Source organism: Chiloscyllium plagiosum, unplaced genomic scaffold, assembly GCF_037043375.1.
Source record: "Chiloscyllium plagiosum isolate Xiang-an unplaced genomic scaffold, Cpla_swu_hap1 HiC_scaffold_22, whole genome shotgun sequence".
NCBI lineage: Eukaryota > Metazoa > Chordata > Chondrichthyes > Orectolobiformes > Hemiscylliidae > Chiloscyllium > Chiloscyllium plagiosum.
The window spans coordinates 26,230,426-26,255,932 of record NW_028270160.1 but is presented as its reverse complement, the minus strand read 5'-3'; the positions used below and the strand labels follow the sequence as shown (position 1 = coordinate 26,255,932).

General features: G+C 39.2%; 1 long non-coding RNA gene across 1 annotated transcript; it reads right to left on the bottom strand.

The window, feature by feature from the left end:
* Positions 1-9,618: 9,618 nt before the first annotated feature.
* LOC122560972 (uncharacterized) lies at positions 9,619-17,479 on the bottom strand. The gene is made up of 3 exons (XR_015761003.1): positions 17,334-17,479; positions 12,710-12,897; positions 9,619-9,912 (listed from the first exon to the last, which is right to left on the bottom strand). It is a non-coding gene; the product is annotated as an uncharacterized LOC122560972 (long non-coding RNA).
* Positions 17,480-25,507: the final 8,028 nt, after the last annotated feature.

Sequence of the window (25,507 nt, the reverse complement as noted above, 5' to 3'; positions counted from 1 at the left end):
ATTCACCTATTGTACTCTTTGCTACCTTCACCCCAGCCCCACCTTTCGATTAGATTAGATTAGATTACAGTGTGGAAACAGGCCCTTCGGACCAAAAAAGTCCACACCGACCCACCGAAGCGCAACCCACCCATACCCCTACATTTACCCCTTATTACCTAACACTACGGGAAATTTAGCATGGCCAATTCACCTGACCTGCACATCTTTGGACTGTGGGAGGAAACCGAAGCACCCAGAGAAAACCCACGCAGACACGGGGAGAACGTGCAAACTCCACACAGTCAATTGTCTGAGTTGGGAATTGAACCCGGGTCTCTGGCGCTGTGAGGCAGTAGTGCTAACCACTGTGCCACTGTGCCACCTCTCCCCCAATTTATCTCTCCACCCTGGAGGCTTCCTGCCTCTATTCCTGATGAAGGGCTTTTGCGCGAAACATCGATTTTCCTGCTCCTCGGATACTGCCTGACCTGCTGTGCTTTTCCAGCACCACTCAGATCTAAACCTTGGAAAATTCAGTCCAGCTTTCTGAGCCACTCAAAATAGACAGATACCAGATTTAAGCAGAGTTAATGCAGCCAGAGTGATGGCCAGTCAATAAAATTTGAGAAAAGTAATGGTGGGTTGGGTGGAGAACTATGATTTGAATTCTGACTGTTATCCTGGTTACTTTAGTGATAGTGCCTGCTGATGGATGTTGCATGATTGGGTTTGGTTATGATACAGAAATGCTCTGAATATCCTGCTCACATGTTGTCTTGGTTCACACATGTCAAATTGGCCACTTAAATGATGGAAGGGAAGGGTGACCAGTGTTCATCCAATTGTATTTCAACGAGGCAGAAATCCCTTCAGGAGAGGACCGGGAGAAAATTCTTTCAATAAAAATGAGAAACAAACAGATATTAACACAAGCTGCACCACAGTAAATGAAAATAAACATGCTCACAAGTTACAGGGAAATTTTGTCAGCTTCCTTAAAGAGGAAAAATGGGCCAATACTTGTTTATGCAAGCCTTTGTTAGAACTGCCATTGAAGTGTCTGAAAAATAAACTCATGTTAACAGTCAATAAGTTCTAAACACATGCTTAAGGCTGCGTCAAATGCACAAAGTATTTATCTGTCTCGAGGACAAAGATGAAAACAAAATCTCTCCAATTCAGACTTTTGATAGTACTTTACTCTGAATATTTCACCGTCATTAACTGGTAGCTGTTAGATTTGACTGTGATACATTGGCTCTGGATTGCTTTCCTTAGATTCTAAATGCATGTGCGCACTGTAAAACATGAGTTTTCTCTGTCCAGTATGTCCTGAAGAATATTATCTAACTTCTGAGAAAATTCTAACATACAAGTGCCAAGCACAAAGCTAAAATTAAGCCAAAAGGTGTGATCAAACGAAAATGGGTTAGAGAGTGTTAAGCCATGTGTGTGAATTTCTTTGGAAACGTAATATTCGCAGATTTACTGAGGAATTTAATAAAGATAGACCAGCTTGAAATTACTATCATTGTTATTATTGGAGAAATGTTTAACAAGTTCAGATGAGCAAGTTCCAAAAATGTGCCTGTGTTCTATAAATATTAGAGGCTTTCACAATTATGAAGAAGGGATTAAGATAATAAATGGTTAAAAGCAATCAATCTCTGATAAGCAGAAGGAAAGGTGCCAGAGCAATGAGTCAGAGAGAGTACAACATCTCCAGTCAGCAACTCTAGCATTAAGCTATAAATAAAAAGACAGTATCCCTTTGGCTGGCTTATGTAGGCAGGGTGAGCATTCTGTAGATTAGCTTTCTTACAAAAGCTTCTTTCAGATTTGATCAAAGAGAGTGACAGCAGCAAATTGGTCAAGTTTTAAGAAGTGCTTTGTAGCTAGCCACATCAAATACTAAAGAAAATAATGAACTGTTTCTCTGTGCAATTGATTTAATTGCACAAAGTAAAATGGACCAGCCATACTAATTATGTCCTTTTTTAAAACACCTCTCGATCATTCTACATCCTTTTGCTGCTTATTTTGGCCTTTATAGCAGATCAGAAGGTGTGAAATTCTGGGTTTTAGTTTTCTCAGCTGCTATTAACAGCTGGTTATGCATTTGAATTGAGAACTTGGGGGTGATTTTGTTCTGGTCACTCTATATTAACAAGGTCAAAAACACACAGGACGGATTTCCTCTCATTGTTGTATCCAACATATTTGTGGTTGAGTTCTTGAATGATTTATGATATGGTTCTTTCTAAACACAGCGAGGAAATCTTTTGTTTGTGAGATCCCAAGCACATAGCTAATGAAAAAATCTCCCTCTCTCACCTGATCATCACAATCGTTTTTTAAATCTGTGACCAAACTTAATCATTTTTGTAGATCATTATCAGATGATAGATTGAGCGTAGATTATATCTTCCATGATCAAGATGGGGGTAAAAACTATTTGTTGTCTCTGATTTTCAGATGTACAATGGGTATCAAATACATCAAGAGATAGATCCTTCAATCACACATTCAGCCACTTAATGAGGAGCCTCAGATATTTCTCCTCAGCCTGCTTAGGGATGTTCTAGAGCACCTGAGACTTGAACCTGGATCTCCTAACTAAGAGGTAGGGACATTACCGCTGTACCACAAGAGCTGCAAAACATACATGTGATGAATTGGGTAGGTTACTGTTCAGGACTCTTCAGCGAACTTCACGGCTGTGGTAATGACAAGTAGGGTTAGGAAATTAGATCTAGTGGAGACAGGACAGAAAGGTGGCAGGGCGTCACAACTGTCATGACGGGCCTCAATGGTGCTTGATCTGAGACATCTCCACCATAGCACGTGACTGAGAGCTTTGGCCATGAGCTCAGAATTAATTTTTCTGACAGGGCAAGCTGCCTGCAGAAGCTTTACAGACCCCAGTATCTCACATAACCATGGAGGCTTGAGGCCTAAGGCTCTGTTTTGAGACAGTATCAGGTCTTTGCATTCAGGTGGTTGAGCAATGCCAAATCTGGGCCTCAAATTGCGCTTTGTCTAAATTCTACCCTGGACTATGGTATTGTTTGAATGTAGAGTTACTTGGAGCCCTTGCAGGTGATCTTGTTCTCTTCAGACCACTCATGCTACCTGTTCTCTGTTGTTTTGACTGCAGTTTGATATGAAGCAAAATTTAAACTGGGCAACTATCAACTTAATGGTACCACATAATTTTAGCTGAGGGCTAACCCTTGTACAGGTACATAATCCTTTATCCAAAATCCTTGGGGCCAGTTGTTTTTCAGAATTTGGAATTTTTCAGATTCCGGAATAAATTACATTTTCACAGCGAAATGAAAAAAAATTACCAACAGCAGACCCATGTGTGATTAGTACAAGCGCTGAGACACAATTGACGCCTGCCAGTGCTGGGCCACGCTGCCACGTCACATCTGAGTGATGTGGTTCGAGTGGGTGTAGAGTTCGGGATCACTTGTTTTCAAGCCAAACTGCGTTCCACACTCCACAAAAAAAACTTTTGGATTTCGGAGCGTTTTGGATTTCGGAATTTCAGACAAAGTATTGTGTACCTGTAATATAGCGACATTCGGAGACATCTGACAGTGCATAGAAATGTCATCCTCCCTGGCAACGCATTGTTTTTAAAATTACAGCTCAAATTTCATAAAACAAACAGCAATATTATAACAATAGAGTTACTAAAGTGTCAGAAGTAGTTTGGCATTGACAGCATTCACCTTAAGCTATAAAAGCAAATAGTGAAAATACAATTAAAAAATAGAAAAGATTTTATTATTTCTGCATCATTTATCTATTCTCTCTCAATTTTCTAATCCATTTATTTTATGATCAACTTTAAAGAGGATTTTATGCTCTCCATCAAAACACAGTAAATCTTCTAATTGATTTTCTATATCATTTTTAAGATTTAAATTTAAAGTTTAGCATGTGTTTTTTCCTATGAATCCTCTATTTTTGAAGACTGGACAATGTTCACAAAACGATCCTCACATTGGTTTAGAGAAAAAACTTGGGTGGTATATGCTTAGTTAATTAAATAATACAAATGCTAACAGCTTGATGTGCTATGTTAAAGCCAGAAATTTAAATGCTTCAAATTGGGAAGGAACCCAATGGAACAAATCAATGGAGATCTTAGGCACTTGACATTGCATGATGCAATAAGTCATACATGACACAGAAGCAATTGCAAATAGACTGAAACCCAAGCCTACAAAACGTCATGCAACTTAAAAACTAATTAATGCCACACATCAAAAATTATATAAATGTAACTCCAATCATAGATAAATATTACATGGCCTGGAATTGAATGCACATAGTACAGGGAGAAAGTGAGGAATGCAGATGCTGGAGATCAGAGCTGAAAAATGTGTTGCTGGAAAAACGCAGCAGGTCAGGCAGCATCCAATGAGCAGGAGAATCGATGTTTTGGGCATAAGCCTTTCTTCAGGAATTAGGAAGGTGTGCCAAGCAGGCTAAGATAAAAGGTAAGGAGGAGGGACTTGGGGGAGGGGCGTTGGGAATGCGATAGGTGGAAGGAGGTTAAGGTGAGGGTGATAGGCCGGAGAGGGGGTGGGGGCGGAGAGGTCAGGAAGAAAATTGCAGGTCAAGAAGCGGTGCTGAGTCTGAGGATTGGGACTGAGATAAGGTCGGGGGAGGGGAAATGACGAAGCTGGAGAAATCTGCATTCATCCCTTGTGGTTGGAGGGTTCCTAGGCGAAAGATGAGGCACTCTTCCTCCAGGCGTCATGTTGCCATGGTCTGGTGATGGAGGAGGCTAAGGACCTGCATGTCCGTGGCAGAGTGGGAGAGGGAGTTAAAGTGTTCAGCCATGGGGCAGTTGGGTTGGTTGGTGCGGGTGTCCCAGAGGTGTTCTCTGAAATGTTTCGCAAGTAGACGGCCTGTCTCCCCAAAATAGAGGAGGCCACATTGGGTGCAGCGGATGCAGTAAATGATGTGTGTGGAGGTGCAGGTGAATTTATGGCGGATATGGAAGGATCCCTTGGGGCCTTGGAGAGAAGTGAGGGGGGAGGTGTGGGCACAAGTTTTGCATTTCTTGCGGTTGCAGGGGAAGGTGCCGGGAGTGGAGGTTGGGTTGGTGAGAGGTGTGGACCTGACGAGGGAGTCGGGGAGGGAGTGGTCTTTCTGGAACGCTGATAGGGGAGGGGAGGGAAATATATCCTTGGTGGTGGGGTCTGTTTGGAAATTTGCATATAGTACACCCAACTGGAGACCAGCAGCACTGAAGCTCTGTGCTGAGATGCTTTGATAACTTTAGATCATTTTATCTCTTCTTTTTTTATATTATCTACTTTGTTTCAGGGAAGGAATGATGACGATCTAACTTCTCAGATGCAACCTTATCAATAACAGATAAGAGTGAGTGAATTAAACAATAAAACATTAATGTAGAAATTTCACCTGCAATACATTACTGTGATTCATTAGTGAACAATGTTGACCTTGAGTGTACTGAAGGTGATAGACATTTTATAAACTGGGAGAGGCATGAGTGAACAATTTCTTCTCACTAAAAGGCAGGTGCAAATGAATTTCAAGCCCTGCATCTTTAATTTGGATATAAACTAGAGACATTTCTCCAATGGTGTGTCGTTTTTTGCCGCACAATTTGCCTAGAGAGAGCTAACCTATCAGAAATCAAGGAATTTAAAGCACAAAACATGTTCAGAAAAAATAAAGTTTTCATGATCTTTTGCACCAGCTTAAAAACATGGTACAGGAATTTCAATTGGCCCTGCCCAAAAGCATACTCATCAGTTTCGAGATCAAATCGCCATTGGATATTTCCTGAAATGGACACTTCCACAATTATCAGGAATAAAGGTAGAGAGCCTGAAGCGTGGAGAGATAAGCTCTGCCTTTATTCCTGATGAAGGGCTTTTGCCCGAAACGTCGATTTTGCTGCTCGTCGGATGCTGCCTGAATTGCTGTGCTCTTCCAGCACCACTGATCCAGAATCTGGTTTCCAGCATCTGCAGTCATTGTTTTTACTTCCACAATTGTGCCCATTGGTAAGCCTTTGAGAGAAGTTGTCAGATTTACATTTTCCGACGGGAGTGGTGGGGTTTAGAGATGGAGTGGCACATACATGTAGGTCTTCAAACCTTTTCCATAGTATTTCAATTACAAAGTGTTTTAACTATAACGGGAGAAATGCACTCATTATCAAACCCTACTCTTCCACCATGACACCATTAGTATAAGTATGTTGTTTCAATTACCGAAATGGCTAGTTGTTTCTCCATTATACCATGACCCAGAATAAAAAATCTTTCACTGCGTTTCTTTAATGAATTAATGAATAAAAAATCAATATATTAAAATACAAAATTTATTCTTAAAACAAGTGGCTAACACTGGTTAACATTTAATCCATGATGTAGAGTTAGAACAATATCCCCTTAATTCCAAAACACACTCATAACACAGAAGGTGATGATTTCTGCCGATATTTTTTTTTGAAAAAGGATTAAAGAAGACCATTCATATTTTGCAAACATCTGAAAAACAAAGGGTAGAATTTGATGATTTTGACCGTTCGCTGGGTGCTCCTTTTGATTAAATCAAGTTGCTGATAGTCAGAAACTGATGAAAGATCTTTAGATCAAATTGAAATCAAGCTGGATTTGAGTCTGTGGAAAGTGACCAATTTCAGCATTTCAGGATTTAAAAATTAGACAGAATTTCGGACATTTGCAAGCTTGTCAGGTTCCCAGAAACATCTTCTGGGAGAAAAAGAGCTCCAGCTCCAGAGTTTCTTCCCTACAAATACGTAGGTCTGTAAAAAGAAAAAACCAAGCCCACAGAGGGTTTCTCGATAGCCATTAACATAAAGACCCTCATTCGTCTTTTCAAAGCCATTTAAGGCCATCCATCCCATCTCTTATCTCTTACTGCTTTCTTGTCTTTTTCTCCAAAGAGACATTGCAGACAGCAAATAAACCACAGCTCACATCAAATTGTTGACCATGTCTACAAGAAACCACATTGTACTAAGTACTTTCCATCCAGAAACTGTCCAAACAATTCCATATCTCTCAATTTTTCACAAAGTCCTTAAACATAAATGTACATACCCAACAAAAGAAATTGATTATTCTACGCCAATACGGCTAATAAATGGCTCTATTTAAAATAAAATGTCCTTGGTGATAGCTCCTTCCCTTTTCCAGAAGGTTTAGGTTTAAATCTCATTGCAGAAGTTAAAGGCTGACTTTGGAATGCAGCAACAAGGGAGTGCTGCACTGCCGGAAGCACCATTTTTCAGGTGAGTTATTAAACAATATTTTCCATTTGCCTCTCTGCAAATTGTCAAAGAGTCAATACAAAAAAAAGCAGGGAAGTAATTTCTAGTTTTGCAATCGACATTTATCTATCAATCAACATTACAAAATCAGATGATCCAGTATTGCTGTTTGGGTGAGCTTGCAAATTGCCCACCATACTTCCTTCACAAATTACTGCATTCAGAACTACTTTTAACCTACTGAGAAATTCAAAGCTGAAGATGCTTAATATTGAAAATTATCCTATTAAATCAAAATCCCATTGAATATCAATAATAAAACAATTCTTTAATGTTGTCAAAATTCATAAACTAGAATATTTTAATGTTAGTTGTATATCAGTTCTTTACTTTTACATGAGATGTTTCTGTATTTAAATCATGGATTGAATTGCAGCCACACTTACATTGTCTGTTGAATTTATGGTTTAATCTAAGAAAAAAGGAAGTCAGGAACCTCTAATAATAACAATAGATTTAAGATTTTGAACATTTCAGTTTTATGCTATGATAAACAGTTTAATCTCAGGATTTGCAAAGCTTATTGTTGCCACTGGCAAGATATTTTAATAACCTGACTCTTAACCCTGGATGTAATCAAGAAGGCTGTCTGAATATTAAATAATGCTTTAATTTTTATTTTTGTCTTACTTTTCAAACAACTGACTAAAGGTATGAAGAAAGTTGATAATTTATATAGAATCTTCTCTCCTATGATGCCTGATAAACCAATGGGATTTCACAACTGCCTTGCTCCTTTCTCAGCAAAAATCTCCACCTAAAGTTCCCGAGTGCCCTAGCCCGGGATTTTGAATTTTCTTGGATTCCTTCCAATTATCCCTCGTGCTCTTCTGTGGACGTCACCTTGTCCACGAGGTCTGCTGACTACTCATTCATTCCTATTTCCATTAAATTGTGACCACTAAGCTGGACTCTATTCTCAATTATATTTAAAATGGTTCCCTCTCCTTGAATCTGTCCACTCCCTTTCAAATCAGCTTTCTATGTTGTCTGCTCAAAACTTCAATTTGTGATAACATTGTACTTGTGATTTATCACTTCATCAGCAGTTTTCTTTTCCTTGAATTCTGCTTTCATCTCTCAACTTGGTGCCTACCTTTTCCACATCTCCATGCAGGTTTCAGTGCCTTCCCTAATGCTGGTGACATTGAACAATCGCAAATATTGGTAATGTTTGACTGTCATTGTGGTGCAATATCCCTCCTGATCCTTCTCAATCTCTTTGCAGTCTTTGATATGGTTGACTTTGCCATTCTCCTTTATGGCATCTCCTGTTCTCTAGCTGAGTGGAGCTATACCTGTCCGGTTCTACTTTGATCTACCCAGTGGTAGCCCGTAAATCTCTTAGAATTGATTAATTTTGGTTATCTGCACAACTACCTTCACAGTTTTTTTCCTTGGAGAACATCTTATTTCTTGTTGATGTGCTACCCTTTGGTAACATCATCCAATAGTACTCTGCCAGCTTTCACATGTAAGCTGATTATAATATGCTGTATCGAATCACCCATACATTGCACCTGTGTGTGCTGAGCTTGTTTACCTCACATAATGTTACAGAGGCATACAGGTTTACAGCACAGAAACACATGCTTCGGCCCAACTAGTCAATGCCGACCAGATATTCCAAATGAATTTAGTCCCACTTGTCAGCAGTTGGCCCATATCCTTCTAAATCCTTCTTATTCACATATCCAGCCAGATGCCTTTTAAATGTTGTAATTGTACCAGCCCCATCACCTCCACCACCTCCTCTGATAGTTCATTCCATACACACTCCACCTTCTGCATAAAAAACATTGCCTGTTAGGTCCCTTTTAAATCTTTCCCCTCTCACTTTAAATCTATGCCCTCTAGTTTTGGACTCTGCCACCCTGGGGAAAAAAAACCTTGACTATTCATTCTAACCACACTCCACATCATTTTATAAACCTGTATAAGGTCATCCCTCAGCTTTTGACACTCCAGGGCAAACAGTCCCGGCTTACTCAGTCTCTCCCTACAGCTCAAACCCTCCAAACCTGGCAACATCCTTGTAAATCTTTTCTGAACCCTTTCACAATCTTTATTCTAACAGGGAGACCTGTATTCCAAAAGTGGAAATTCCTTGTGGTAAACCTGACAATGTTGAAGTCACTGACTTTAGTCCACGTGAAAAGTTCTGTTCTTTCACTCCTTCTAGGACACTGTTCCAGAATAACTGGAATATTTGCCATGATTCGGAGATGCCGGTGTTGGGTTGGGGTGTACAAAGTTAAAAATCACACAACACCAGGTTATAGTCCAACAGGTTTAATTGTAAGCACTAGTTTTCGGAGCACAACCACCCCATAAGGTCCCCATAATCTCAAAAACTACAAACTTGCACCTCTGTAGGAATGTCCATGCCTATTTCTGTTGGAGGCCATCTGCTGCTGGAATTCGATCAATGCTGTTGATACCTTCAGTCTTCACTATTTCAATGCTGTCTTCTCTGGCTTTTCATATTGTGTCCTCCATAAATTGGAACTCACCGGACCCCTCATGTACTCTTCACAGAGATTGGGAAAATCAAATTGAGTACGTATGTTGTAAACCTGGTAGTGTGTAATAAAACAGGTTTAATAAATGATCTTAGAATAAAACACCCCAGGAAACAGTGAACTGAACATGGTAGAATGTAGAACTCAGTTTGAGAGTGAGGAACCTGGGTCAGAAACAACTGTGCAAAATGTAAAAATGAGAAACTATGAAGAAAAGAAGGTAGACTTGATAGATGGATCAGGGAAGCAATTTAGCAGAAAGGAAAGGTGAGGAACAATGGCATTCATTTAAGAAAGTAGTTCATGACACAATAAAGATATATCCCAATGACGAAGAAAGATTCCAATAACGGATAAACAAACTATAGTTAACCAGAGAAGTTAGGAATAGTATCAATTTAAAACAAAAAAAGTATAATGTGGCAAAAATTAGTGGGGATGTTTTGAAAACCAATAGAAGAAGACCCCAAACAAAAGGAGAAAATGAACTTTGAGGGCAAACTTGTAAGTAACATCTAAACAGACAGTAAGATCTTTAAATATAGGAAAATGAAGATAGAAGCCAAAGTGACTGTTGGCCCCTTGAAATATGAATATGGAAAATAATAGTGAGGAACCTGGAAATGACAGAGGAGTTGAATTAATATTCTGCATCAATCTTCAAGAAACATTTCAAAAATACTAATTGATAAAATGGTAAAATGGGGACAAGAAATAAATACAACCATCAATAAAAAAAAAGCACTAGGGAAACTAATGGGATGAAAGATTGATAAATCCCCTCGAAATGATTGGGTGCATCTTAGGTCATCAACAGAAGTAACTATAGAGATAATGGATGAACTGGTAGTAATCTTAAAAGAACCCTTACATTGAAGACACAAAGAGTCTACTGAGGGATATAGGCAGGTAAAGTGAATGGGCAGTGTAATCTATAAATCCATTTAAAACCAAGATGAGGAGGAATTTCTTCTGTCAGAGGGTAGTGAGTCTGTGGAATTCTTCACCACAGAGTACTGTTGAGGTGAGAAAGAGATTTGTAATCAGTAAGGCAATCAAAGGTAATTATGGGATAATGGTAGGAAAGTAGAGTTGAAGATTTCATATTAGCCATGATCTATTTAATGACAGAGCAGACTCAATGTCCTATGGCCTGGCTCTGCTTTCTTTATTCTGATGTGTACCATATCTTGCTCATCCAACAATCCTCCATACTTACAGATCTATTGGTACCCTTGGCCAAATGGCTTAGAATTAAAGTTCTGATTCTCACGTTCAATTCCCTCCACAATCTTGCTACTCTGTACTTCAATAATGTTATCCAGTTTCAACTCATGCAGTCATAGCATTGGAGTGGCTCAGAATATATTTCAAGTGTGAAAGATAAACAGAGTGCTTAAAGCACTCAGCTACTGGCACGGTGGCACGAGTGCCTCACAACGCCAGAGACCCGGGTCAATTCCTGCCTCAGGCAACTGGCTGCGTGGAGTTTGCACATTCACCCCGTGTCTGCATGTGTTTCCTCCGGGTGCTCCGGTTTCCTCCCACAGTCCAAAGAAAATGTGCAGGTTAGGTGAATTGGCCATGCTAAATTGCCCGTAGTGTTAGGTGAAGGGGTAAATGTAGGGGAATGGGTCTGGGTGGGTTGCTCTTCGGAGGGTCGGTGTGGACTTGTTGGGCCAAAGGGCCTGTTTCCTTCTAATCTAATCTAAAAAAAAAGTGACCATAGCATGAACAAGGAAGTAAGTCTACCAACCCGATTTTAACCCAGTTTCTACCTTTTCATTGTGGATTTAGAAAGGTTCAAATCAACCTCAGTGGTTTGGAACAAAGGTAGTTTAATTCTGAATAGGACTTTTCAACTTTTCATTGAGACCGAGCATTCTTTATAAAATGTCTCCTTTTCAGTTGCCTTTTGAGGAGCATGACAATGGGGGAGCTTTGTTAAGTGTTCTGGCATATCATTGGATAATATTCAAAATTCAGTTGTGTACCCCCTCCCTTTGAAACTTGTAAACAAGTCAGCATAGAGACAGGATGGCTGGCAGGGGTGTCATTCAGTGTTTTGTCATAGGAAGATTTCTGTACAAAACAAGCTGGGTGACTCATTCATAATATAATGAAATTACCTCATTGCTTCTAAATTACTGACCATATTAAAATCTTACAGAATTATGAAATGAAAGATTGTACTTGTGACTAATTGCATTTAAAATGAAATGTGGAAGGTAAATACTTAAAAACCATTATGACCTTTGTTGGCTTGAGGACTATTAACTGAAAAGATAATGTCAAAGCATAATTTTAAAAGGGAGAAGTTTCTAGGAACATCCTGATAAAAATCAAAAAGGGGCCTATATATAATTGACTGTGGTAATAGGCAATGAACTATAGCCCATGACACAGAGGATTAAAGGACGAAGCCTGTATTATATCAGTTATAATACAGGTTGTACTCTCACATTAAGTGAGTACATGTTGGTCCTTGTTCTGCTTTGGACATTTGAGCATAAAATCTACACTGGTGAATGTGACACCGTCAGAAATGCTGCTTTACAAAACAGCCATTAAACCAATTGCTTCCTCCACCTTAAAATGCTAAAATAATAATGCTTAAAATACTGCCCAAAATCTTACAGATTTTGAAGCAAAAGATTGAACTTAAGAGCAACTACCTTTTTTTCAGAATCTTAGTAAGTAGCAATTTAAAAGCATGGCTTGAGGGGAGGGGTATTGGGTAAGTGAAGTGCATGTGATGGTAGATGTTGCATGCAATAGTGAGAATGGTGGGGCATGAGCAGAGCAGACAAGAGTGAGTGCAAACTAGTAGAGAAACAATGGTGAGACTTACCCAGGAAGAGTGGAGAAGGGCAATGATCTACTTCCTACCCTACTGCCATTCCTCCAGACACCTGAAACTGCACTAACCTGGCAGCATGGATCAGGCTGGAAGGATCTGCTGTCGTGACCTCCTCTGCCATCGGATGAGAACATCCCTCCTCTGTACCATCCCTTCCACCAGGAGCTCCAGGTCACTGTCTGCAAACCAGAGGCATCAATTTCCTCTTTATTTGCCAAATTTGGAACAAATTGCACACACCGTTCCTGGCAGCTTCTCATTGATAATGCTTGACCAAGTAGACAATGGTTTTTTAAAGATGGCACTGGTGTCAGGGATCCCAAGATATCCCGGGAGTGGTGAATACTTCTGGCTACAGCCTGTGGGAGATTTGGGATAGAAGAGAGGTGCACTGTAGGCATGTAGTAGGTACCTAATGAGGAGAGTTTGCAATAATAGTGCAAGAAAACAGAGATTTTCAAAGAATACGGAGTGAAACCTTTTATGAAACTTGACAAAAGTGGCACTTTACCAAAGTATGGTAAGTTGAAGCCCATTATCCTTGATATGTAGATTCTATTTCAATGGTATTAGCAGGATATTGATGCAAATTCTACAGCCCTCTTGGTCTGCAAGCTCAAGCCATTGGAATTGAGCTTTTATTTCTCTTTGAAAGAAAAATTTGGGTTTCCAGCCAGCCAAAAGACCAAAATCAAAAAATATTTTTAAAATCTAATGTAGTTTTTGTGACAATATGTAAATGCAAGTCTTCTTTTCTACTGTTAGCATTTTGTAAGACATAGAATTGAAAAGTAGAATCAGTAATATATCATAGTGAAGTGCTCCCACCTATTGTTTTTGTTGAAGTTCTAGCATTGCTTCATAGGATTCTGCTGCATGATCACACACCTCCTGCAGTCTTTTGATTTGATCTAATGTGAGAACAGATAATTTCCAGAAACATATTTGGCCCAAATGAAAAACAGCAGCTCTGATTTTAAAGGAGGATATATTAGGGGGAAATGTTGATGGCTACAAATATAATATTTTCCAACTGCTTTTGCTCCTGTAGAAAGACAGAGTGAGCTCGCATGTTTCAGGCAGAGAAGCCCTCTGCTAAAAAACTCTGTGATTTGTATACAGTGACATGTTATAGGCAAATACATTTATTTCAGCAAAATAATTATGTGCCCAATTCTACCCGGATAAAGAAAATTAAAGTTGGGAAATGTAAAAATTTAAGAAGTAGATAATTGACAATGGGCTGGATTTTCCAACTGAGGGCAGGAAACAGGAAGCTGGACTGTTCCCATGCCCTAAATCCCTACCCCTCATTGGAATTTTCAGGGAGGTGACCCTCAGTGTCTATGGAAATAAGTTCCCTGTTCTGTTACGGGCAGTAGATGGTTTCTCAAAGCTTGGTGGGGACGGGAGCAGTGGGGTAGGGAATGAGGCTTTCCAGCTTGAGAGGACCAGCAGGTTGTGATAGCAGGTAAATAACAAGGAGGTGTACTCTCCTCAAATCTTTTAAAAACTAACGTTTTTGCAGTGAGGCTACCACTGCAGTCTCGGGAGTGGAAGTGTAGGTAACTGGAAGGTGCATGAAAAGTCCTACTTGTCCTCCTTCAATTGAGCTCAACAACTCTCTGAATGAACCTAATCAGCTAGCCAGGAAATTGGGCAGGCACTCCTGCCAGCCAAGAAGCTGCCTCCTCTAAATACCCAGCACTAAGCATGACATCAGGTAACATCACACCTGCCAGCTGGCACTGGGATTTCTGGGCCCTATCTGTCTCTATTCTTGTCACTGGCCAGACCAAACAAATCCTGCTGACTAAACTTTGTGGAACGAAGCCACCCCGCTAACTTTCAAAGTCAAAAGAGGTAAGTTTGAGTCGAACAAACATTGAATTGTGTTAGTACCAATCTCAAAGCAATGCTACTGTCCATGAAAAAGTATATGGATGTTGAATAAAAGCAACTTGAGGCAATAAGATATATTCCAAGATGTCAGGATCTCCTGACTTTAAAAGGCGAGTTCTACTTTCCTCACATTGATAATTAGTTATTGGGTGTTATGAGTGTCCAATAGTGGTCTTCTCACTTCTACAATACTGAGTACCCAAATTGCTAAGTTGATTTTACAATGAAAAAAAATGCACAAACTCAGCATTTTTTTCACGTTTGTACAAAAGAGAAACATTCCAGAAGAAAATGCATCATCCACTAATATGTCTTTTGTTTCATTACTTTTCCTTCACAATTTGAATTTAGGTTTTTCCTCTGCAAGAAATGCAGGACATTCTAGTGCATGCACAAACAAAAAATGCACTGGTTCCAGCTTGCAGACTGGAGAGGAGCATTTAACATCCTTGTGAAGAACAGATCACTTTGGACTATCACTAATATTACAAATAGTAAAGCAAAATTGAGCCAGTGCAGAATACAGTGTGCACTCAGCAAGATGTAGGTCCCTTCAATGTCATGCATGCTTCCCTCATCACAAACAGAGGCCTAAAGCTAAATGAATCTATCCATTAACCTTTAGCCTGTTGCTCGCAGCACTAAGCACCCTGAGTAGAAAAAGCGAAGGAGACCTGGAGGAAATATAAATATGGGGTAGTTCTGAATTCCCACAAGGTAAAGGAATTCACTTAATTCTGCCATGGATGGCAAAATTTAAATTGCTCATATGTTTGTAATTCATCAGGCAGACACGAATCAAAAAAGCTGTGTAGTAGATTGACTGTCCTAACATCTCATGGGTTTTGCAGACACACTGTGGAACAAGCAATCAACTCCGCTGGTTTAAGCACCAAAGCATGACACTATGATCTACAAATCTTGGTACCTGGGTTTCCCTTTAAAACTCGTGGAGCCCTCCCTGGTGACTGCTGCATCTGACCTACAATGTCAGTGATGCAATAATAGCAAACACCGTTTCAAGAACAGTGAAAAAGATACAAATTGCTCAGGCACTTATCTTGGTATTTTTTAATTCTAGTCTCAAAGTAAGCCTTTTCTCTTCACAGATCTTTTTGCCATGTGTTTTTAATCAAACGTTAGCCACATGCATTAAGGTAATTCAAGTGTTGATTAAAATGTGTGAACACGTTCGAGCATTTTCTGGATTATGTTTCTTCTTCTTTCCCAATCCTGTTTCTGCACTTAATCAAAGCAATATAGACCTGGCACCATCACTGCAGTTTAGTACTACAGCATGTCCGGAGTAGCAGATTATATCACTAATGATGGAGTCTTCCAGCCCAAAAACAGCCGCTGATAATAATTTCAAACATATGCAACCAACCACATGGGAAGACTATGGAGGATATAAATGGATAGGCAATCCAATTATGGCATTTATCCATATGAGAGTGCCATGCACATTAGCAGGATTTGGAAATTATACACAAGGGATTCTAGGCCGAATCCTACTTTTAAGCAAATCAATGCACCTGTGACAGGTAATGCAAATTTGTTCTGAGCTATTGTGACTTTTGATTGATAATATGTATCTGACAATTTATTTTTTGACAAACGTTGTGCCTAAGAATTGTTCATATGTCCAATTGTAAAATTAAAATACCGTACAAATTAGATTGAAGCTAGTTTGACGCCCATTGGCATGGCCATTAGTAGCCTTGGATCTGGAGCAGGATTGTAATGTCCAGCCTTTAAGTAGGTACACATTGAGATCAATCGGAGATTTTGTGAAAGGCTGAGAAATAAACTGAATTACTTTCAGACTTTATAGTGCGAGTACATTGATGTGCAATTCTGAAATTGTAAATAATGCATTCTGGATGGCATTTAATGCATATCAGATCCCTATGACGTCTCTCTTAAGGAAGGCTCCTTTAAAGAAGTGGCCACTTCAGTACGTACAGACCAGCCTATTGAATCCTATTGAATCTGACATAGGATAACACTGATTACAAAGAATGCAATTGGCAATAAGGAAATGTCAGGTCTTCCTTGCAATGTGACCTACATGATGTCTAACCACTAAAACCGAAGTTCAGGTGACCAATATCAGAATCCTATGACTAATTAGGTTGATAGTATATACTTGCTTATCTTATCTCATATACAGTTAAGAATCTGGCATCAGTGTCTTGAGGCACAGCCTCAGGTCACATTTCTACTAGTTACCAAACAAACAGATACTGATATCTATAGATTAAAGTATTACTAAAAAGCCATCCAACTGTCCTTGTTGTTACACATTTTTTGTAGGCACCATCCGATTGAACAGTTGATCATACCCTGATGGTTATAGAATACTGTTTCCTACACTGTATTCTCCTTAGAATGCATTAGCTTTTGGAAAATTATGTTGGATATTACTGGTTGATTTACTCAGTTGGTAAAATCTTAGGCAATATTATACTAGATTCCAGCAAGCTGGTTAATAGCAAATTGAACATGAAAATCACCTTCTTGCATAAGGCTTGAATCTGTTAATAAAATATACACAAAGCAGAGAAAGCTCAATAAATATTAAAATAAGCAAATAAAAAAGATTTTACATACCTTCATACTTTACTATTCTGACCCTTTACGCTGCTACTCTCACATCTAAGCACAAACCCACACACACTTAGACAAAACCTTTGACTTTCACTTTATTTACCTCATTATACAGGCACTGTCCGTGATCTGCCAACAGTCACAAGCAGAAATGAGAGTTTTCTATTTTTTGGGACTCGTTGTACTATTGCTTGATGCGTTGTGTTCCAACGTGTTGAACCTATGCAAAACATTATTTACAAAAATGGCTTTACCATACGTAAAGTGGTGTGCCTTGGGTCCAGTTTTATTAGCAGTATGACTTTTGTATGCAGTTTATAATGCTACCCTTGTTATTCTGCCAGAAATGGGCCATTCCAAACCTCTGTAATGAGGTCTGACTGCATAATATTTTAACAGCTACAGCTTAGTACTGGAGAAAGTACTTTTCAATAAACACAATGGGGTTAACATAATTTCACCCCCTAATAAGATCACTTTTCTCCAGAGACTTTTTTCCCCCTGTGGCAAATAAGTTGATTGTTCTGGGTTTAAATGTATTAAGGAGAAAAATGCCAAAAACAAAACATGATCTGGAGTCAGAGGTGATACCCTGGGAGCAAATCATTACAGGAATAAGCCACAATGAATACCTCATGTATATTAATGGTTTTATCTGTAGATTTCATTAAGAAAGGTTTAATACCAGATAAAGCAAAACCTGTTCGTCTTTAGCCACCAGTAGACTATTCAGTTTTTTTTTATTAGGGCAAACAGCAAATTGTTCCTTATTTTAAAAAAAATCTCTCTGGGGAGTCCATCTGAGTGTTTAAGTTATGAAACCAGGAACTGATGAGTTGACAAATGTGGCAGCTTTGGAGTAAATAAATTATGATTTGTCGGGGGGTTGAAGTGAGACCCAGATTAATCCAGAAGAAACTGGATACTAATGATGGACGGTTCAGACTTGGCTGTCATTTCCTGTGGTAATGGCCCCGAGCTGTCAGAACTCCATGGGAGTTTGAGGCTTCTCAACAGAAAAAAAATTAGGGGAGGATGGATGTTGTAGGAGTCCCGCAGTGCGTGGAGGCAGAATCTAATGATAGGAAAGACACATTTCCTGAAAGCCTGAATGTCTTGAAGAATGGGGAAGTATGACAGGTGACAGGGGAGTTGAGTGGCAGCGAATGCCTATGTTCAAGAAAAGTCTGACAGGAGTCAAAAAAAGTCTGCAGCAGTTGAAGACCCTAAAAACTACAGCTTGCATGCTGTTTATGAAAGGGAGAGATGGACAGAGGTACTTTGATTTTAGAAAGCCATGCTGTCTCACTGGGCTGAATTTTTGAAGTCACACACAGCCAAGATGCTGTGTTTTATTCCCTCTGGCAAGTGTCCTACCGAAACTAAACAGCACTATTTTCTATAACTCTTGATTGCACGGTTCTTGACTGTGCGCAATTTCAGTCGATAATAATTACAATAGATACATGCTCAGTAAACCCTGTTATGGACTGTAGTTCACCAAATGTGAAATGCTATACAATCATTTGAATCAATTTTGTTAATGATATTAATGTACAGTATTAAGGAATTTTTAGAAAGGCTGATTTGCATAGCTTATAAAGAACCAGAGTAGTATATTTATTAAGGAAAAATACACTGCATCTGGCAGTCACACAGTAAAGAGGAAAACAGTACTTTAGTCACAAGCTGAAGAGCTTTTCTCACAAGCTATTAGCTTGTGTTAGCAGAGGAGGAATTAACACCTTGCTGGGGGGCTTAGCTTAAATTAATGGAATGAATTATATTTAAGTACATATGTATATAAGCCATTGTCAGATGAAAATAATACAAAATTCCCCAAGTGCCTGACGAGGTTCATACATTGCAATATTCACAATTAAGTTTAATCATATTTAAAATTTAAACTTGCTGTGTTTTCCACCAAGTTAATTTGCCTGACAATTAAACAAATTCAATATTAACCAACCAGACATTTAATGACCATTGGGTAAGGTTGTTTTCTCAGTGCCATGTTAGAAAATTAATAAAGCTTGTTGGCTTTTAACAAAAGACCTTAGAAATTGGGTATAAGAAATTTTGCAATGTGGAACAGAGCCGTAAATCTTTCTCTAAAGAGTACTAAGATTTTATTGCAGGTAGTGCATAAATAACTGTTTCCTCTAAAGTAGTTCTAATGAAGGCTGGCTTCCATGAACTTTGACACTGAATATTCATGTATTTACTTGTGATAAATAATTAGGCTTGTGCTGTGGATTAGTTTTTTTTTGGCAGCCTGTTTCCCTGCATTTCTGATTTCAAAGCAAAAAAAATTGGAAGCTGTTTGAAATCAAACAACCAGAGAACAAGATGAATATTATCCCAAAGATAAACAACCGAGGCCATTATCATTACATTAAAAATTGAAAAGCTCCCCCAGTTGCAGGGTCTTAAACATGCTGAATCTTGATGCGCATGAATGATGGTTAAATTAGCTGAAAATTAAATTTTAAGGCTCAATGAGGAAATATACTGGTGTAGATGCAGCATTATCTTAGGCCTTGGTAGTTGGCATTGAGCTATGCCTATTTACGCTCACTTTAATTTTTGGCGTATTCTAACAAAATTGTTGGACATTTGGGATAACATGAAATTAACAGTGTGGATAGCACTGGATGCACTTTCAGGCCCTTAATTTTGATTGAGCCTAAGGAGGAAACTTGCAGCCGATCACTCCTGCAATGCCAATAACAATGATTATATAAACAAAAACCCATGCAACAGGAACTAATTTAAAAGCAAAAGTACAGGACAGACTGCATTTGAAAGAGTTAAATATATAAACCCTGTATACGTTTTGAAAGCAGGAGGTAAATTTATAGATTGAAGCTCAAACAAAAAGACAAGTATCATAACATAGATTTTCCAGTGGTGCTGTTAAGTCACTTGTCAGGTGTCAGAGTTCCAGGCAAAAGATCAGATATCTATTCATATTGTTCACCCTGTCAGCTTTTGGTCAGATGGAATTTGGACATAGTAAGCCCAAAACAGAACACTGGGAAAATAGCAATGGAAGCTAATGTTAAATACAAAATTCTCGGGAGGGGGAATGTGGATGATTTCCAATCTAACCCAATGATGCTAAAGTCAACTTGTATGATGGCCCCATTGCAACTGCAGTTCAACCCAGACAAGAATTGGAATGTGTTATACTCTGCACTGTCTTTCCCAGTCACAAGCTGGTAATATAAACAGAAACATAAGGGAAGCTCCTGTGATGTGTTCTATCTGTTTCTGGTTAGAAAAAATCCAAAAATCTTCCCATTGAGAGCAACCAGAATTAAATAACATTTTAGGTGGAAAACCAAATGCATGCTTTTTCTGGATAAGATGCCAGAGTGTTAAGTGCATCAGTTTATTAGGTTTCTGATACATTTGAACAAATGCTACAAATGCAAAGTAAATATCTGCTTCATCTAAGATTATTGAATATCTTGTCTGGATAATGAAGCAGAATATTGTTGAATCTGCTAAAAGAGAGCGGTACTTCCTCTGCATCTTATCAATTCATACTTTTCGATGTTGGAAAATCAATTTTTTATTGAAGTTTCTGCTTGACTACGACGGCTCTGTAAAATACAAGTGTTTGTGTCTTATGCACACACCAAGAATTGGAGATTGATTAAAAGTGTGAAGTTTAGGAGCCATTGGGGAATGCATGTTTTTTAAAATTATGTGATGCATAAATCACTGAGTGTAGTTTGTTTACCCTATGAATTATGTTCCACTGATATCCTATCAAATTGAAGTTTAACTGAATTGATTTTTTTTCCTTGCCCTTATTTTATTTTCAGGTTTGTTGGAGAAATAAACTATAATATTGTCAGGTATTTCATTAACACTGAAAATGCTTGCAGTGTGGAGTTCTCTGGTGGACAGTTGAGTTGTTAGAAAGAACTCCATTGACAAAGATGAATAGAACACTACAGAATGGAACAGCTTTGGAAATGGACAGCAACTATTATTGTCTAGATATAAACTGCACAACCTATGGGACTATTGCACACTTACATTGGCGCTTGTTCTAGAGTAGTTCATGACTGGACTAATTTTGTTGTCCTAACTACAGAAGTGAGTTGATGATGGCTGGCTTGTGACCATAAATGGATTGGAGCTGGGGGGTTTTGAGGTTGGAGGCAAAGAAATAAAAAGAGAAATAAGAGTAAGATAGCACAGCGTAACTTCTACTTTTGGAACTTTCAAAAGATTATTTACTTCTGTACGTTTATTTTTCTAACTTGTTGAGGTTCCCTGTACAAAGAATTGCTTCAAAAACAAGCTTTTCACCACTATCGTAACGCATTCCTGAATCCATTTATTTTCCATTCCATGTCTAAACTACAATGATGCTGGGTATTCTAGAGGGATCATACAGACAAATAATTAATATCTGATATGAATTATACAGAGAACTTGATGCTGTCATAATCAAAGATCTGCTTCCAAACTGAAGGAAATGTGTTGGTTTGATCTACTTGATGTGTCACTTCCATTCTTTTTGAGTTTATCAGTAAGTGAGGGCAATATCACTAAGTTTCACAAGGGTGATGTGTATGCCTTTGATTCCCTTTCAAAATTAAAGTAGATTAAATATAGCTCATAACGGAAAGTGATTGAAATACTCACAGCAAACTGCATCACAACATCAGAACAAGGAACTTAATGATTTGAGGCCTACTGGGATAGAATTTCAAAAGCCTGCAGCTCAGGGCAAGCCCACAAGGCACAGGCATATGCATCTTTGTCCTACAGGCACATTACAATTGCAGTAGAATTGTGAAGTCACATTGTGTGCAGAGTTGGAAAATTAATTGAGTTGCATGTTTCTATCATTTGGCAAGAAGATTTCAAACAGCAATGAATTGTGAGTAAGTACTGACTACGTCTATAATACTTAGAAAGTGCTGGAGAAACCTTGGATTAAATTTAACCCCTGGAAACTTCTTTATAATAGCATAGAAGGGTGGTTCTTAAATACTAAAGGTAAAGACCATTTAGTGTGAAGTTAGGTTTACTCATCACCCAATATTGGATCTTCTTGAAGCAGAGAAAGATTTTTTTGGTGAGACTTAGCATGTTGGGATGGGATTGCAACTCAGAAATTCTCTTTTCCTTTTCAGGCTGGACTGGTCTGACCTATTGATTTTTTTATTCATTCACAGAGTGAGGACATCACTGCCTCGGCCAACATATATCACCCATCCATAATTACCCAGAAGACAGTTAAGAGTCAACCACATTGCTGTGGATCTGGAGTCACCTGTAGGCCAAACCAGGTAAGATGGCAGTTTTCCATCCCTAAAGGACATTAGTTATACAGATGGGTTTAACTGACAATCAACACTTGGTTATCATTAAATTTTTAATTCCAGTTATTTTTAATAAATTGAATACAAATTCCACCATGGCAGGATTTTAACCCATCCCAGAACAGAACCTGGGTCTCTGGATTGACAGTCCAGCAGCAATACCACTAGGCCATTGCCTCCCCTTACTTCAACATTTGCTCACACATTCCATACTTCTAACTGGGGCAAAATAAGTGATAAGTTTATAAGCCCCAAAGTTTTTGAGTAGCTACCAGCCAAGCCATCTCAGCCAAGCATGTTACACATTGATACACTTCCCTGTCTCCCAAGATGACACCCAAAAGGAGGCAGGAGCTAACCAGAGAGTGGAGAGGAGCATTTGTAATCTTGGAGCTTCATGGAGAAAACAGTGTCAGTCAATATCCGAAAGGTCATACTTAGTTCATTGGATTCATTGAAGGTGATAGCTTCCTCATCTGTTGTCCTCAAATCCCATTTCCTTCTTATGCCATGTTTGATTCACCAGCTGCAGCTGGTGTAAGCTTGCACCTCAACGTTCTGCTCTGCCTGCACCACAGCATTCTCCTAGTGTCTTTCTGTTACTCTTATCGGCACTAGCTCTGCTGCACTGTTCTTACCTTTGAGGTGGGATTTGCACATGGTGAGACACAGGGCCCAAGAGAATCCAACACACGGATCAAGGAGAGTGGAGGAACCGGCTTATTGGAAAGGTGACACTGTTTGAGGTTTTTATGCAGAGGACTAAGAAAAAAACACTTCAACAGGCTAGATTACAGAAAAAGACTGATGGGTATAAATAATAAAATGCTTTGTGCATTTGGAAAACCTGTCAAAAAGCCTGCCCTCAATGTCAAGGAGCGTGATGATGTCTGGCACCAATTTGATTCAGGGTTTTTCACAAAGCTTTGAGCTCATCCTTTCCAGTGTGCAATTGGTAGTCAATTGCTTCAGCATATTGTGAACCTACCAGTAACCCAGCTACTAACCTGAAAAAAATATTGCGATGAAGTCCGATGTCTTGGTTTCCACTGCAGAATATATAACTTCTGACAAAACTCAGAGTAATTGTTTAGTAATACCAAACTTGCCTGTTACTAAAAAAAAGACCTAAGTTATTGAACCTTTTTATCTTGCACTTATCAGGACAATTCATTACATACTCATGTTAAGAGAAAACAACATTTATACTGTATGTGTGGAGCAGCCTGATTAGTTGGCAAGTGCACTCTGATTAGGACAACTAGGGCATATAATTATGATCTGAAGGAAATAGGAGTAAACTAACCATATACCTTCATTAACTGCTCTCCACTTCAGAGTTGTCACCTGTGCTATCCTCTCCACAACAGACACCAACCTGACTTTGACCGATATCACATTACATCACTACAGCTGAGTGAAAATCCGACAGTGTCCCCAGACCACATAGAGTGGAGCAGTTCAAGAGGGAGACAGAAGTACTATCACTGGACTAGTGACCCACAACACTAGGCCAACGTCCTGGGGAGCATGGATCCAAAATCCACCATGGCAAATGGTGAAATTTAAATTCAATGATAAATTAAAAATTAGTCTAATGGTGATCATGTGACCACTGTCGATTGTCATGAAAACATACCTAGTTGACTCATGTCATTTAAGAAAGGAAATTGCCATCCTTACCTGGTCTGGCTGACATATGACTCCAGACCTACAGCACATTGGTTGACTCTTTACTGGACTTTTGGGCAATTAGAGATGGGCAATAAATTCTAGCCTAGCAAGGAATGGCCACAACCTATAAGAATGTATGAAATGTGAGCAGGGGTTAGCAACTTCCGCTTATTCTGCCATTTGATGTAATCATAGTTGATCTCATCTTGGCCTCAACTCCATTATTTTGTCCACTCTCCATAACCCTTCAATCCATTATGACTTTAAAAATCTGTCTATCCTCTCCTTAAATTTTTTCAATTTCCCAGCATCCACCACATTCTAAGGTAGTAAATTCCACAGATTCATGACCCTTTGAGAGAAGTAATTTCTCCTTATTGAAATAACTCTATGGCTCCAGTATTCTGACACCAAGTCACCTTTATTTACACATGGAGAGTGTTGACACTGATCCGACTTCTTCAAAGCCAACTGTGTCGGTCAAACATTCCTGTTCTTTTTTTTATTCCACCACCAGGAAGATAGGAAGGACAGCACTTTATTCTTTTTTTTATTTTCCAGGAGCAGACCCACGAGGAGACTCCTGGTTATATATATTTTTTTCTTTAACCCCCACACTACCACCTAAGTGCGTTGGGCTTATTTTATCCCTAGCACCCATGGTGTGTGTGTATACGTGTGAAACACAGTGAAGGACACAAAGTGCACGAATTTTTTATTCAATTTCTACCACCAGGAAGATAGGAAAACACCCGGGTGGCCAGTGACAAACACTGCCCTTCACATCAAAGGGCAGTGCTGTGTGATCAAAAACAGTGAAGGGGAGGGTAGGGACTAAATCAAAATAGAGTTGGAGGGAGAGATGATGCACTCCACTCCCTGCGGCGCCCACCTCTCCCTGAACAACTCCAGGGTGTTGGTGGACACCGCGTGCTCCTTCTCCAAGGACACCCGGGCTCTAACGTAACCGCGGAAGAGGGGCAGGCAGTCGGCCCTAATGACCCCCTCCACGGCCCGCTGCCTGGACCTGTTAATGGCCAGTTTGGCCAGGAACATTCCTGTTCTTTTTATTTAAATCCTCTGCTTAATCCGTTTTCTGACCTGGATGAGCTTCTCCTGTTTATTTTTTTTCTTTTCTGGTTATATTTCTTTTTTTTCTTTTAACCCCCACACTACCACCTAAGTGCGGTAGTGCTTATTTTATCCCCAGCACCCATGGTGTGTGTGTGCAGGTGGGAGACACAGTGAAAGACAC